The sequence below is a fragment of the Coregonus lavaretus genome (genome assembly GCF_964263955.1).
Source record: "Coregonus lavaretus genome assembly, chromosome: 3".
Classification (NCBI taxonomy): Eukaryota; Metazoa; Chordata; class Actinopteri; order Salmoniformes; family Salmonidae; genus Coregonus; species Coregonus lavaretus.
This window is the reverse complement of record NC_139990.1, coordinates 16,518,001-16,535,014: the sequence shown is the minus strand read 5'-3', so window position 1 is coordinate 16,535,014 and position 17,014 is coordinate 16,518,001.

Genomic DNA, 17,014 nt, shown 5'->3' with positions numbered 1-17,014 from the left:
AGTTCCAATACTGCTAATAGGTATCCTTCCTTCTTAGCTACCTTTAAGTAATCACAGATGTGAGTGAATTGATTGGATTAGTGAAAGTAATGGGGTGGTAAACTTGCTTACACCTATCCAATCACTTGAGGATCTGTGCTTAGTTCAAGTAAACAAGAAAGGAAGAATGTATTTCTAAAGCATTGGAACAGAGACGGAGACAGAGACAGACCTGGGAGGAGGATCCTCAGAGGACCAGGAACAATCCAACAGACAGTGTGGCTCAGATTCTGGAAAATCCAATCAGTGTAAATCTGTGGAAAGTTTCCTGACAGACAAACCCCATTTCAGCCCAAAGTCAACACTCACGCCTCTTGCTCCAAAAACACAATCCTATGCCTGGTCCCCTGTCTGAGATGGGATACTAACGTCTGCAAACCATCAACGGATTAAGACTCAACTGTGAAGTTAAGGAGCATCATACTGTTTTCAGCTTTCAAGACAAAATAAACAGTTTAATCCTTAAGAGTCTATTGATGCACCCCATCAAAATCTGTCAGTTTAAGCTAGAGAGATGTTTTTTTTGCATGGTCTGCATCTTAATGCACCGCATTCACCTATGTCAGCCTTCAAGAAGGTGGCCGAGCAACAGCGGTGTTTGTCAGACTATGAGACATCCCAAAAATCGGTCTTCTCACGAAAACTTCTGTAGCGTCTGAATGGTTTGGCCTACTAATATAACCACTAAGATGAGACTCTCACGAACACGATGGTGTTCTCCGTTTCGCTCTACGACCCCCACAAGCAATGTTCCCTCTAAACTGCGTGCGTGCGCGCACCTTCTCCAGGACTGCCACGCAGAAGAAATGCCATCCAGCGCAGAGACACAAGACATTGATCTTCACTGAGTTCGCCCCATTAGTTTGCACTTTATAGATTCATGTTTTTTCTGTGATCGAATCAACATTATATCAGCCCCTTTTCAATGCTACAAACCAAGACAAATCTATCTTTGCAAGATTGATTCTGTGATTTTCAGTGTTGGAAAAAGTACCCAATTGTCATACTTGAGTAAAAGTAAACATACCTTAATAGAACATTACTCAAGTAAAAGTAAACAGTCACCCAGTAAAATACTACTTGTGAATAAAAGTCTAAAAGTATTTTGGTTTTAAATATACTTAAGATTCAAAGTAAATGTAATTGCAAAAATATACTTAAGTATCAAAAGCTAAAGTAAAAGTATAAATCATTTCACAGTCCTTATATTATACAAACCAGACGGCACGATTTTCTTGTTTTTTTTAAATTTACCGATAGCCAGGGGCACACTCCACATCAGACATAATTTACAAGCGAAGCATTTGTGTTTAGTCAGTCCACCAGATCAGAGGCAGTAGGGATGACCAGGGATTTTCTCTTGATAAGTGTGTGAATTTGACCATTTTCCTGTCCTGCTAAACATTCAAAATGTAACGAGTACTTTTGGGTGTCTGGGAAAATGTATGGAGTAAAAAGTACATTATTTTCTTTAGGAATATAGTGAAGTAAAATTAAAAGTTGTCAAAAATATAAATAGTAAAGTTAAAGTAGAGATACCACAAAAATATTTTTACTTAAGTACTTTACACCACTGGTAATTTTGTTGTAGGCAGAGCCAGAGCGCAACGGAGTAGAATTCTATCGCCGGGGGAAGCCCACAAGCGGTCTTTCAATCACCTGCAAGTGAATGTGCTTTTCAGATCAGTTCAGATCAGAGCCACGTGTGTGTACATTTGTTGATATTCTTTGCTAGTTAGCGAGTTATTAGCCCAGTTATAGATAAGTATAGGTCAGCCATGGGGCGTTACTGCTTCCTACAAGAGCACAAAAGGTGTAGGCCACATTTCAAGCTGTCTTTGAAAAGCGAATCAGGTAAAAGGCTTATGTCTTAATTGTTGTATTTTGAGACAGGCTTGAATATGCAAATAAGCCAATTGGCACAGGGGTAGCCTACATTGTCTAATTCTTTGTATGGTAATAATAATTAATTGTATTTTGTAAAGTGTTTACTTTGCATCATACAACACAACACAACACAACACAATAGAATACAATTTACAGTCATCTATTTGGCCCATGGTGTTACAGACCAAGTAAAAAATAATTAATATTAAGCCCTTCATAATGTAAAAACGTTTTTAATAGGCTCATGCAATCTAGGCCTGCATTGAACACTACTGTAGGCTATATCATAGAAATCAAAAGCTATTTCCATGTGAAAATGTTATGGGATTTGCTCCATTGGTTTTGTTGGTAGGCCTACATTATGCTCAAATAGCCACAATAGCCTATTGGCTACTGTCTAAAACTGTAAGGGTACAGCCTCAGTGTTCACTGTAAACGCACCCTGGAAGTTGCACAAAATTCTCAAAACGTTTAAGTTTCTGCTCAGAATACCTACAATTTGCTCAGTGCCCCAAAACATTAGAGGGAACATTGCCCACAAGTGTCATGGGACCTGTCTGAAGTCGATAAGGCTGATGTGCCAACTTCTGTCTGTAGTGTCCGAACCGTTTGGGCTACAAACTAATATTACCCCACTGTGGATTGCTCTACGACCCCCCACAAGTGTCACGTCACAGGACTCGTCTGAAGGTAACCCATACAAATGAATGGAAGTATGGAGGTATCCCCCCCCCCCCTCCAAACGGCTTAGACTTTTAGAGGTTAACTGCATGAGATTCTAGCATTTCCCCCTGCTTCCAAGAGTTCATGTTCCACTGTTGAAGGACAACATACATTAGCTTGATGATATACAAAACCTGACCCTATTTTGTTACAAAAATGCTTTTTCTAAGACAGACAAAACGACAAAGCAATCTTGCAGCTGATGTGAGCAGGGTGAATGGCTGAATGACTCACTGTTCACTCACTTTACTCTTCTTATTACATTATTAAGACCAGTTTAACCCTCTTTTTAGGTTAACCGCTCAAAGCAGAAACTATTTTCCAAAGTACACATTACCTCTCCAGAGCGTCAGAGTATGGCAGGAAGATAAGTGGTAGTAGCCGTGACAAAATATCCCTAAGCCCTTTCCGCCTGCTGGTAGTGACAGCAGGCAGGTCACAGTCTGGTATTTACTGAAGGCTGGGCCTTAATAGGGAGGCAGGCATTTATAAATCCTCCAGCAAACGTGGCTGTGAAATGACAGATTCTGCTTTTAATTAGTCGTTATCACATCAAACACAGAGATGTGCATAAGGTCTCTGTTTTGTGTTTGATACGAATGAAAGGAAAGGAAAATAAACCGGCAGTAATTTCAAATATAAAGGCTATTGATTTTGGCTAATGATACTTTATAGTCACCAATTAGCGCTCTTAAAATCTCCCATATAATTTGTCATTAGAGCGATAGCACGTGTCAGATGGCCAGCTTGCTCAACACGTTTCAAACGGAGCTCCAGATGAATCAGGGTAATAAGGCAATAATACCTACCACTTTCCCTGCCTAGCCCCCTCCAGCTCCAGCCCCTAGCCCCATCCTCCTCAGCTCCCGTAGTCCCCTCCAGCCTCAGCCCATGGCCCATTCCTCAGCCCATGGCCCGTTCCTCAGCCCATCATGGCCCGTTCCTCAGCCCATCATGGCCCGTTCCTCAGCCCATCATGGCCCGTTCTCAGCCCATCATGGCCCCTTCCTCAGCCCATGGCCCCTTCCTCAGCCCCTGGCCCCTTCCTCAGCGCATCATGGCCTGTTCCCCAGCCCATGGCCCCTTCCTCAGCCCATGGCCCCTTCCTCAGCCCCTGGCCCCTTCCTCAGTAAACACAGTGCTTTGATGAGATAAAAGGGAACACATAGCTGGATCCATGACTGCCCGTTCTGCCTAATGTTCCATCCCAAGGCTTTCCCCCTGGATTTCCTTCTCAGTTACCCCCATCACTCCATCCCCATTCCTCCACCCTCCCTGAGCCTCCGTCCCCCTGCCGTTTCCCCCACAAGCCCCCCGTCCCCACTACCCTCTTTCCCTCTATCTCTCCATCCCCCCCATCCCTCCATACCTGCCCTCAGCGGGAAGCTAGAAGCCAAGGTGGAGGGGTTTAGGGGATTTAGGGGTTTGGGTTGACGAGGCTAAGGGGGGTTTAGTTTAACAAGTAAGGGGCCTAGAAGGCACAGAGGTGTTTCATATAAACTTCTCCCACAGGGCTCCTGTAATTCTTCCCCCCGGTGTTCCACCTGGAACCTCAAGGGGGCTGTTCTGTCAGAATGGGGGGGGGGGGGGGGACAAAGAATGTGTGCACGTTGACAGATCTCTCTACAATGAGTCCCAATGTGTGGATAAATTGGGGCATGTGTAAAATTGTAATGCGCCATGGGGAAAGGGGGCTTACTAACGAGGTGAAGAGGTATTTCAGTGTTACACATATTACACAGATGTTGCAGAAACATTTCCTCCACCACGTAGTCAGTCAGTCATATAGACAATACCTGCTTTATTTGCTGAGGTCAGCTGAAAGGGGCTTCAATGGTAGGTAAAAAAATAACTACCATCTAACCACACATTTTGAGAAATCACGTGACTAAACAAAAAGAAGACACTGTACTATGAAATAAAGATAAATGACATAAAGGATCATAGTAAAAAGCTTTGTAGCACCTTAAATGAAAGGCGAACACAGCTCCATCCTTCATTGAATCAGATGGCTTATTCATCACAAAACCATCTGATATTGGCAACTATTTTAATGATTTTTTCATTGGCAAGATTAGCAAACTTACACATGACAAGCCAACAACAAACTCTGACGCTTCAAACACACCAACTGCATCATTGCGCAAAATAGTATGAAGCATCATCTACATATGTGTGCAACAAAAGTTCAACATTCACCTTCTGCTACCATTTCTGTCAACCCGTTTATGCATACAGTTTGACAGATGCGTTCGACAAATCCGCATATCTAGTGTGGGTGTTTCAATGGGGCACTATGTATTTAGTAAGTGTTAAGGATCCACAAGGCAGCAGCTAATATTCCCACACTATGTCACCCACACTATTTCAGAGTAAACAGCAAGCTTATAGGGTAGGGCACTCAACATCTACGGCACTTACACAAATGACTGAAGATTGTCTGGAAGAAATTGATAATAAGAAGACTGTGGGAGCTGTTTTGTTAGACTTCAGTGTAGCTTTTGACATTATCAATCATAGTCTGCTGCTGAAAAAAACATATGTGTTATAGCTTTACATCCCCTGCATCTAACGTAAACCAGGTAGAGTTTGGCATACCTCAAGGTAGCTGTCTTGGCCCCTTACTTTTAAAAATATTTTTACTAATGACCATCCACTAGCATTGATTAAAGCTTGTGTGTCTATGTACGCTGATGACTCAACATTATACACGGCAGCCACTACAGCAAGTGAAATCACTGCAACACTTAACAAAGAGCTGCAGTCAATTTAGGACAAATCATTCACTAAACCCTAAACCTCATCTAAATGTTGTAATGAAGAATGTGGCAATTGAACAAGTTGAGGTGACTAAACTGCTTGATGTAACCCTAGATTGTAAACTGACATGGTCAAAGCATATTGACTTAACGGTAGTTAAGATGGGGAGGGGTCTGCCCTTGATAAAGCGCTGCTCTGTTTTCTTGACATCGCAATCGACAAAACAAGTCCTACAGGCCTTAGTTTTATCACACCTGGACTACTGCCCAGTTATATGGTCAAGTGCCACAAAGAAGAACAGAGGCAAATTACAGTTGGCCCAGAACACAGCAGCACGGCTGGCCCTTAACCCTTTACACTTGTGGGAATTGGCCTATATAGATAAGGCTAAATTGAAATGTTTCTTACAGAAGAAATATGAAATGCATAACCATGGTAGCAATTGAAAGGGAACAGTTTGGAGATAATGGGAAATTATTAGACCAAAGGTGAGTACACACCAGTCCAAACATTACACTGTTTATTTTATCTGCATTTTACATTTACTGTACTTTTCACCGCATTTGTTGATAACTAAATCCGAAAATACTCTGGATACATTCAGTAACATGATAAGACTATTCCTGGAAAATGTGGGGTAGGTGCAACATAAGACAACAAAAATTACAATGGTTTGAGTGAGAGGACTATTTGATATGTGTATATACAGTATATTATATATACATCACATGCGACTCGTAATAAGACTAAGCAATTAGCCTATTAAAATGTTTATCTGACTCCATAAAGATAATTAGCAATATGCAAGAACACTACAGTTGAGTTACAGTAATAGTCAATTAAGAAATAGAATGGAATTCTAAATAAAAGTGTATTTTGCTTTGTAAAATGAGTGGATTCACATGTCCAGTTGTGCCCTGGACACCATATGTGAATTGCTTGCCCCCCCATCCATCCTCAGAGTTCGTACTGCTTGGTGACCTAAACTGGGATATGCTTAACACCCCGGCCGTCCTACAATCTAAATTAGATGCCCTCAATCTCACACAAATTATCAAGGAACCTACCAGGTACAACCCTAAATCCGTAAACATGGGCACCCTCAGAGATATCATCCGTAATGGGTCCGCGGTCAAACAACCACCCCTCATCACTGTCAAACGCTCCCTAAAACACTTCAGCGAGCAGGGCTTTCTAATTGACCTGGCACGGGTATCCTGGATGGATATTGACCCCATTCCGTCAGTAGAGGATGCCTGGATGTTCTTCAAAAGTGCTTTCCTCTCCATCTTAAATAAGCATGCCCCATTCAAAAAATTCAGAACTAAGAACAGACATAGCCCCTGGTTTACCCCAGACTTGACTGCCCTTGACCAGCACAAAAACATCCTGTGGCGTACTGCATTAGCATCGAACAGCCCCCGCGATATGCAACTTTTCAGGGAAGTCAGGAACCTATATACACAATCAGTTAGGAAAGCAAAGGCTAGCTTTTTCAAACAGAAATGTGCATCCTGTAGCACTAACTCCAAAAAGTTTTGGGACACTGTAAAGTCCATGGAGAATAAGAGCACCTCCTCCCAGCTACCCACTGCACTGAGGCTAGGAAACACTGTCACCACCGATAAATCTACGATAATCGAGGATTTGAATAAGCATTTTCCTACGGCTGGCCATGCTTTCCACCTGGCTACCCCTACCCCGGCCACCAGCTCTGCACCCTCCGCTGCAACTTGCCCATGCCCCCCCCCCCCCCCCGCTTCTCCTTCACACAAATTCAGACAGCTGATGTTCTGAAAGAGCTGCAAAATCTGGACCCCTACAAATCATCTGGGCTAGACAATCTGGACCCTTTTTTTCTAAAATTAGCAGCCAAAATTGTCACAACCCGTATTACTAGCCTGTTCAACCTCTCTTTCGTATCGTTTGAGATCCCCAGAGATTGGAAAGCTGCCGCGGTCATCCCCCTCTTCAAAGGGGTGACACTCTAGATCCAAACTGTTACAGACCTATATCCATCCTGCCCTGCCTTTCGAAAGTATTTGAAAGCCAAGTTAACAAACAGATCACCGACCATTTCGAATCCCACCGTACCTCCGCTATGCAATCTGGTTTCCGAGCTGGTGATGGGTGCACCTCAGCCACGCTCAAGGTCCTAAATGATATAATAACCGCGATCGATAAAAGACAGTACTGTGCAGCTGTCTTCATCGACCAGGCCAAGGCTTTTGACTCTGTCAATCACCGCATTCTTATTGGCAGACTAAATAGCCTTGGTTTCTCAAATGACTGCCTCGCCTGGTTCACCAACTACTTCTCAGATAGAGTTCAATGTGACAAATCGGAGGGCCTGTTGTCTGGACCTCTGGCAGTCTCTATGGGGGTGCCACAGGGTTCAATTCTCGGGCCGACTCTATTATCTGTGTATATCAATGATGTCGCTCTGGTGACTCTCAGATCCACCTCTACGCAGACGACACCATTTTGTATACATCTGGCCCTTCATTGGACACTGTCACGTTCGTTTATAGACAGGTCGGACCAAGGCGCAGCGTGATATGCGTACATGTTTATTTAACGATAAACACACGACAAAACAACAAAGGAAACGAAACGTGAAGTCCAAAGGTACAACACAACAAACCTTACACGGAACAAGATCCCACAACTAGACAGTGCCAAAAGGCTGCCTAAGTATGGTCCCCAATCAGAGACAACGAGCGACAGCTGCCTCTGATTGGGAACCACACCGGCCAACATAGAAATACACATACTAGAATACCACACATAGAAAAAGCACAACAAGGAATATACACACCCTGACTCAACATATACGAGTCCCCCCTGTCAGGGCGTGACAGACACTGTGTTAACAAACCTCCAAATGAGCTTCAATGCCATACAACACTCCTTCCGTGGCCTCCAACTGCTCTTAAACGCTAGTAAAACTAAATGCATGCTCTTCAATCGAACGCTGCTTGCACCCGCCCGCCCGACTAGAATCACTACTCTCAGCGGGTCTGACTTAGAATATGTGGACAACTACAAATACCTAGGTGTCTGGTTAGACCGTAAACTCTCCTCCCAGACTCACATTAAGCATCTCCAATCCAAACTTAAATCTAGAATCGGCTTTCTATTTCGCAACAAAGCGTCCTTCACTCATGCTGCTAAACATGTCCTCGTAAAACTGACTATCCTACCGATCCTTGACTTCGGCGATGTCATTTACAAAATAGCTTCCAACACTCTACTCAGCAAATTAGATGTAGTCTATCACAGTGCCATCAATTTTGTCACCAAAGCCCCATATACTACCCACCATTGTGACCTGTACGCTCTCGTTGGCCGGCCCACTGGGTCGCTAGACCCACTGGCTCCAGGTCATCTATAAATCACTTCTAGGCAAATCCCCGCCTTATCTTAGCTCATTGGTCACCATAGCAACACCCACCCGTAGTATGCGTTCCAGCAGGTATATCTCACTGGTCATCCCCAAAGCCAACACCTCCTTCCAGTTCTCTGCTGCAAATGACAGGAACGAACTGCAAAAATCTGTGAAGCTGGAGACACTTATTTCCCTCACTAAGCATCAGTTGTCAGAGCAGCTTACTGATCACTGCACCTGTACACAGCCCATCTGTAATTAGCCCACCCAACTACCTCATCCCCATATTGTTATTTACATTGTTATTTATTTTGCTCATTTGCACCCCAGTATCTCTATTTGCACATCATCTTCTGCACATCTATCACTCCAGTGTTAATACTAAATTGTAATTATTTGCACTATGGCCTATTTATTGCCTTACCTCCATAACTTACTACATTTGCACACACATTTTCTATTGTGTTATTGACTGTACGTTTTGTTTATTCCATATGTAACTCTGTGTTGTTGTTGTTTTTATCGCACTGCTTTGCTTTATCTTGGCCAGGTCGCAGTTGTAAATGTGAACTTGTTCTCAACTGGCTTACCTGGTTAAATAAAAAATTAATAAAATTACATTCTAATGACATTTTATTTGTCACATGCGCCGAATATAACAGGCGTAGACCTTACAGTGAAATGCTTACTTACAAGCCCTTAACCAACAATGCAGTTTTAAGAAAGAATACCAAAAAAAATCACACAACAAATACAGTATAAAAAAATACGAAATAAAAGACAAATAATTAAAGAGCAGCAGCAAAAATAACAATAGCGAGGCTATATACAGGCGGTACCGGTACCGAGTCAATGTGGGGGGCACCGGTTAGTCGAGGTAATTGGGGTAATATTTACATGTAGGTAGAGTTATTATAGTGACAAAATTAGGGGCGAGCCTACAGACTCACTGGTGTCTCCAAGTGGCCACACACCTCTCCAAAGTGTGCACAGTTCCTAAGCAATTTTAATGCAATTTTATGACTCAAAGAAGAGTCTTCAACTAGAAGTTATTATTTTTGGCTCTCCTAGCTGTGCCGTTGAGGAACTAGAGCAAGCACACTTGTAGTTGTTTTGTTTGGAACACAACCCTGCATCCCCGCCATCACACAATTACTGTTGTTGTTTACGCAATCCAAAAACGGTCCATTATAATTCGCAATCTGGGTCAGGTGGGCATGATCTGAAAGCTTGTTCTATTGCCAACATGACTAGCTGAGTTATAAAATATGATCTTACAGTGTTAAGCTTTCACAATGCAATTCAGAGAAACAGTTTGTAATTTTGGTGCGCATAGAAAGGAGTCATGAGTGCATTCAGGTGCGTGGTCCACGGCAAATTTTCTTCACAATGAACAAACATAGGCTCATTCTGTTCAAAACAACCCAGGATATGACTCGATGTCATGTTGTAACTATACATCAAGCATAGTGATCATAAACTTTTAAACTGTATATGTGAAGTGCACATTTGAACTCACACGTGTTTGGCTTGCTTGTATGACACCAAAGCGGTATTTATTATAATCCTCAACGTCTCATCTTTCAAAATACATTGAGTCATCTTCATTTACAGCATTTCCCTCACTCAGAAAACAAAACATTTGCCCAATTAGCGGGAGGGACGGGGGCAACTTCTTGTCGCATGCGGTGCTCAAGTTCAGAACGGCTGTCAATCAAAACCCATACAGCTCTGTGAAGCCCAGAGCTCTGTTGTCATGTATAGCATGTTACTGTACAGCCACTACGTACCAATTTATTAGTGCCCAAATCTACCATTTTCAACCCGTATGCAGGTATGAGTGTAAGAGCTACATGTACACAGAGGGCTAATATCAATAATGTATGTCAATCTCTCCTGGCTCAAAGTAGAGGAGCGATTGACTACTTGTGTTTGTGAGAGATATTGACATGTTGAAAGCACCGACCTGTCTGTTCAAACAGCTAACACGCAGCTCAGACACCCAAACATTCCCCACAAGACATGCCACCAGGGGTCTCTTCACAGTCCCCGAGTCCAGAACAGACTATGGGAAACGCACAGTACTCCACAGAGCCATGACTACATGGAACTCTCTTCCACATCAAGTAAGTTAAGCGAGCAGTAAAATCAGATTTAAAAAACTGATATAACAACACCTACCGGCACAACTCGGACTGAGAAGAGACACACACACACACACACACACACACACACACACGCATACACACACACATTCTAACACGCGCACTTTACACACACACACACACACACACACACATTGTAATGTTTTGGTATTGTGAATGTTATATTATAAATGTGTAATATTAGAGTAATAATGTCTTGTATGATGTATATTTTTATTTATGATGTAGGCTGTTGTTGTGTTTTGTTATGATGCAACTGTTTTAACCCTATTTTGACCCCTGGAATATTAGCTGCTGCCTTGTGGATCCTAATACTTACTAAATACATAGTGCCCCATTGAAACACCCACACTAGATATGCATGATAGCCACACCACAGTAGACAATATCATTCAAAAAGAGACAGCTCACCAAGCAAAACTGGTTGTCATTTCAACCAGTTTTGCTGGGATGTCACTCAATATGTTCTTCTGTTATTTTCCCACATTCGTGTTAGTGAGGCCTCTTAGTGATTCACATAGCCACCTTCTGCTAAATGACTAAAATGTAAATGTAATAGCTGACATGTGATAGTGTTGCTGACCCCTTTCACTAACAGACCCAAATCACCAGTCAGTCTGGGTACTCCATTAGTCCATTCCGTAATCTGCCACTGAGCTGGTCTGAGTATCCGGTCTCCGTGACAGTAAGGCTGTTATAGCGCTGGCTGTAAGGGCCCTCTTTACAGCAGCCTCTCCCTGGGGTCTCCACACATACCATATTGCATTACTCTTACTTTTCCTCTCCACTCGACCTGCTCAAAGAAAATATAGAAAATACATTTTTTGAATATTGTAAAGGAATCCTGGAAGCCCCAAAGTATTCCAAGAGAGGCTATATAGGCATAAATTGAAGTATTTTCCCTATGTGCACTTAGGCCGAAAAAGCGGCCTAAAAAGCGTGGTAAAAAGCCATATACCGGTGTGATTCCATGTTCTACTCTCAACCCTTCTGTCATCGCATATTGTATTTGACTTTAACTCCACTGTGGCGTGACGCGATGGGTTAGAACCATCATACACCCTTCTAACGGATCTCTACTGTTATTTCACATGGATTTTTAGAGTTTAAGAGGAAAAAATACCCAAAAGAAGTCAGGAAAAGAGAGAGAGACAGACAGTTCCACAAATAGTCAATTGTTTCCCCCCTCTTAATCATCTTTTAATGTATCATCATGGTGATTCTATTACAGGTCACCTGCTTTAGCCATTACAGCTATGTCCTCCACTCCCATTGGCTGCAGGGCTAGCCATGCCCACAGTAACAGCTCCTCTCATTGGCTAGAGGGCTGGCAATGCCCCCAGTTAACAGCTCTTATCACTGGTCAAGGGGAATAAAAGGAAACAAATAGGTTTTTGTGAAGTGGTTCTTTTGTACCATGGTGAACATGTTGGACTGGGTAATATGTTGTGAAAAGCATAGTGACCTGGTAGATAGCAAAATAAAAATATTAATTCACACATTTTTATTTATTTAACTAGGCAAGTCAGTTAAGAACAAATTATTATTTACAATGACGGCCTACACCAGCCAAACCCGGTGTCACGCTCGTCGAACAGAGATGAGGACCAAGGCGCAGCGTTGCAGGCAAACATACTCTTTATTAGAGACACGATCAAAAACAACAAAACGAAACGTGACAGTTCACGGTCTAACACAACAGACTAGAAACAAGATCCCACAAACTCTGTGGGGAAACAGGCTGCTAAAGTATGGTTCTCAATCAGAGACAACAAGCAACAGCTGAATCACGTTGCCTCTGATTGAGAACCACACTGGCCAACATAGAACAACAATACTAGAATGTGAAACCTAGAACAAAACACATAGACTTTACACACCCTGGCTCAACATATTAGAGTCCCCAGAGCCAGGGCGTGACACCCGGACGACGCTGGGCCAATTGTGCGCCGCCCTATGGGACTCCCAATCACGGCCGGTTGTGATACAGCCTGGAATCGAACCAGGGGGTGTGTAGTGACGCCTCAAGCGCTGAGATGCAGTGCCTTAGACCACAGTGCCACTCGGGAGCCCAAATGTCCATTCATAAACACGAATACAGTACAAAGGCCTCAGAAATTAAGATTTACCAATGATGTGTAAAAAGTTGTTAATTTCTCTGATATAAGGTTTTCAATCTACAGTACATAGCCAGTCACAACTCCCTTTCTTTGTCTTTAATAGACAATATATCTGAAATACTGCTGATACATGGCCATGAGTCTTAGTGGATGTTACCAATGGTGTCTAGTGCCAGACTACTGTACCTCTATGTCTATGCTCTACTATACTATAGTCCCTAGCCTAACACCCTGTTAACCCTGTCCTATGGGAGGGTGCTAACTGATCCGAAACCAGGGTTGGGTAGGTTACTTTCTAAATGTAATCCGTTACAGTTACTAGTTACCCGTCCACAATTCTTATCAGTAACGTAACATTTGGATTACCCAAACTCAGTATGGTAATCTGATTACTTTCAATTACTTTTGGATTACTTTCCCCTTATGAGGCATTAAAAGAAGACAAAACTGATTAAACACATTTGGTGTGTCATCATAGTGCTGGAAAAACTTAAACTTGCGCCTTTTTTTCCAATGCTGAATTGAATGTCATTGAGAAAAGCAAGGTGTCATAATGTATTTTATCCCAAACATCCATTCTGAATTTAAAAGTAATCCTAGAAGTAAGCATTTCAAAAGTAGTTTTTCAAAAGTGTCTGTAATCTGATTACAATATTTTTGCTGGTAATGTAACTGATTACAGTTACAGTTTTTTTGTAATCAGCTACTCCCCAACCCTGTCTGAACCATGTGTGTAAGAGGCAGGTTTTATCTCCAGGGCTTTGGGCCCTCTCCAACTGGCCATTACTGCTAATGAACCACATAAATCACACATATCATTTGTGTTTTTAGAAGCGCCTTGCCTTTACTCAGCGTCTGTTGTATTAGGCTCTAGCCAGCTCTCCTCTCCTCTAGCTATGTGGGGTTTCTCTATGTGTATGGTTTAATAACATTACACTCTTGGTGCTATAGTGTACCTGTGCCAAGTTCAATAGCTTTATACTTTACCTGGATCACAAGTATGTGAGAGAATATATGTTGGATCTCAGGTCTGAGCTCTGATAGGCCAGACACCTCCACATGCCTCCTTGGAAGCTGCCAAGTTCAACAGCTTTGTATCTGATTTGACCAGAATCCCATTTGAGCAGAAACTAACACGTGATGGATGTGAGCAGAAACAAACACATGATGGACGTGAGCAGAAACCAACACGTGATGGACTTGAGCAGAAACCAACACGTGATGGACTTGAGCAGAAACAAGCATGGTCTGGTTCCAGTAAGTCCTCTAACTGGGGTCAGACATCAAGACAATGTCCAGGGTAACACTTTATTAGGAAAATCCTCTACAGATGGTGTATACAGTAGATGTTCAATAACTATCAACAGACTGTTCAGCAAAATATGCGCTAAACATAACACTAACCCTAAAAAGTTGCAAATCAACAGAGTTGCAGTTGACAGTTTGAGCATCTTCAGACCATCTATAGGGGGCCAGCCAAACAAAGTGCAGCAGTCTCCCCTTACTGAAAGGCTTTAATTTCGAAACAGCTTGACTATATTACAGGTTCTATTCAGCCTTTTGTTGACCAGTGGTTCTCAAACCTCTCGCCCTTTTACGGCTTCAACAAAATTGTGAAACGTCTGTGGGTCCCCGAGGAGCAATTTGAGAGCCACTGACTTAGAACAGATTTAAAATATATTTTATCAGTGTCAATAATGTCTTTGTCCTTCTCTCGTTTTCTGTGTTTTACAGTAAGTGGCTTTTTGGATGCTGGTCAACTATAACCACAGGCTTAAACAGAGGTTCTTCATATGTTTCTAATTATTCAATAATACTTTTACTGAAAAACTTTAGGAAAATCTAAAGTATTTATGCTTCTCCTTCAGCAGCCTGGCTTTCTGTCTTTTGTTCTAAATCTGTAACTTGAGCTATGCAAAGAGAGAGCACCAGGGCAAATGCCACCGTGCCAGCGTCAACATGCTTCAATTCCACTCGCCTCAAAACACAGACTATCCTTTTGGAGCTAAATGGCCCCTTCACAAACAAACCAGCCGGCTCTGAGTCTAATGTGAGATGAAAAGGGCCCCGGCTGACTGACGAGGGCTGGTGTAACTACACGCTAGGCGAATGTTACTCCCCCTCAGAAATTGGGTGCATTCGTTTTAGCTCGCTCGGTTCCCCAAGTGGGCAGGGTTTTCCCTTTAGCACCAATGGAATTGTTTAAATTGTGTGAACCCAGTGCCCCGGTCGAGGTAAAAAGGAATGCACCTTCTGGCAGTGCTGCCTTGTGCCCTGTGCCCAGGTCCCTGCTTAAACCTTGTTTTGTAACTATATCCCGGGGATGGCTGGTGTTGTGTTTAGCAGTGTTCAATGAGCAGTTCAGTGGCCTTTGTAAAGCAGCCTGTTTCAGTGGCACCCTGACTGAAACTCTGACTGACTGTTATAAAGGAGCCTGTTCCTGACTGAACGGGGACAAAGGAGAAGCCTGGGAACCGACACACAGTAGATCCATGATACGCTCCCCAGTCCCCAGTCACTGGGTGTCCCAAATGGCACCATATTCCCTATATAGTGCTCTACTTTTGACCAGAGCCTTATGGGCCTAGGTCAAAAGTAGAGCATATGGAATAGGGTGCCATTTTAGACGCAACCACAGGCTTGTTTTTGTCATTATAGTCCTCTATAATGTAGCAGGGCCTCTACGCTCTGCCTCTGTTTCTGTCTCTGTTTCTGTCTTTGGGTGTTAAGGGTCACAGTGGAGCTACACACATCCTTTCTTTGTGTGGGTAGTCTGGACTCATTACTGATTGACTGACTGACGGACTGTTTGTGGGTTAGAGAAAGGTGTGACCGACCATGGTTGGAACCCTTGTGTCTCTTGCACCCACAAGACAGTGTTAGCCCACTGAGCTAAAACCCAGGCATTAACTCAGGGAGCTAACACAAGTTTTCAGTTCTCAGAAAAGAACCACCTCCATTACAGAGGCAGCGTGCCAGAGTTAAGAGACCAAAAATAATTACAGAGGCAGCGTCCTACCTAGAGTGAATGTGAGGCTCGTTTTAACCGTTCCACCCTTCCAAGTTCACAGACAACATTATGCCAGGTCCCAGTTCAGGACAGGTTCATCCCTAGCATGAGAGGTCCCATATGTGGACAGTTTACACCAGCTCTCCAAATCTATCCCGTTTTGTTGTTTAGATTCGAGGGAGTCAGCCATAAACAATTGAAGCGATCCAGAATCAACAATATATAGTAAAGACTGACAGAGCTGTTCCATCCACCCCTGCACGGTCAGAGGATTCATCTGAGAATCTCATTCAGATAGAGGGAAGCACAGACAGCAGATATGGGAACCCAGTCACAGGAATCTGGCCACTCTAAACGTTCCTGTTGACATTCCCGATTTCCCTGCTCTACTTTGAGACTTTTTTATTTACTACTATTTTGGAGACGTTTGCATATGTGTTAAGTTCTTCTATTTATGTTTTTACTACTGTTATATTTACATAAAATATCGATATATAAGTCTGTATCTAAAAGCTACAGTTAGTTTATAGATCCACAATTTAAATCCTATAGATACACTGTGTATAACTATATTGTATGATTTAAACAGTGGAAATAAACCATCTACAGTATAAACTATATAGTGATGAATAGGGCCAGGTTTTTATCTCGCTGGACCCCAGGGCCCTCCTGGTATTCCTCCTCCGGCCATGGAGCAGAGCGGTCCGTAGAGACGAGGAATCTTTGGTATGCAGAGAGGATTGTACGTTGACTTTTGTTTGCCTCTCTCTCTCTCTCTCTCTCTCTCTCTCTCTCTCTTGCTCTCTCAGCACAGGCTTGATATCGCTGCTTTTATATTCCAATGGCTTATAAACTGGGTCTCACAATGACGTTCACAAACATCTTTATTCCTCCTGTTGTGTTTGATTTGTCTACACTCAGC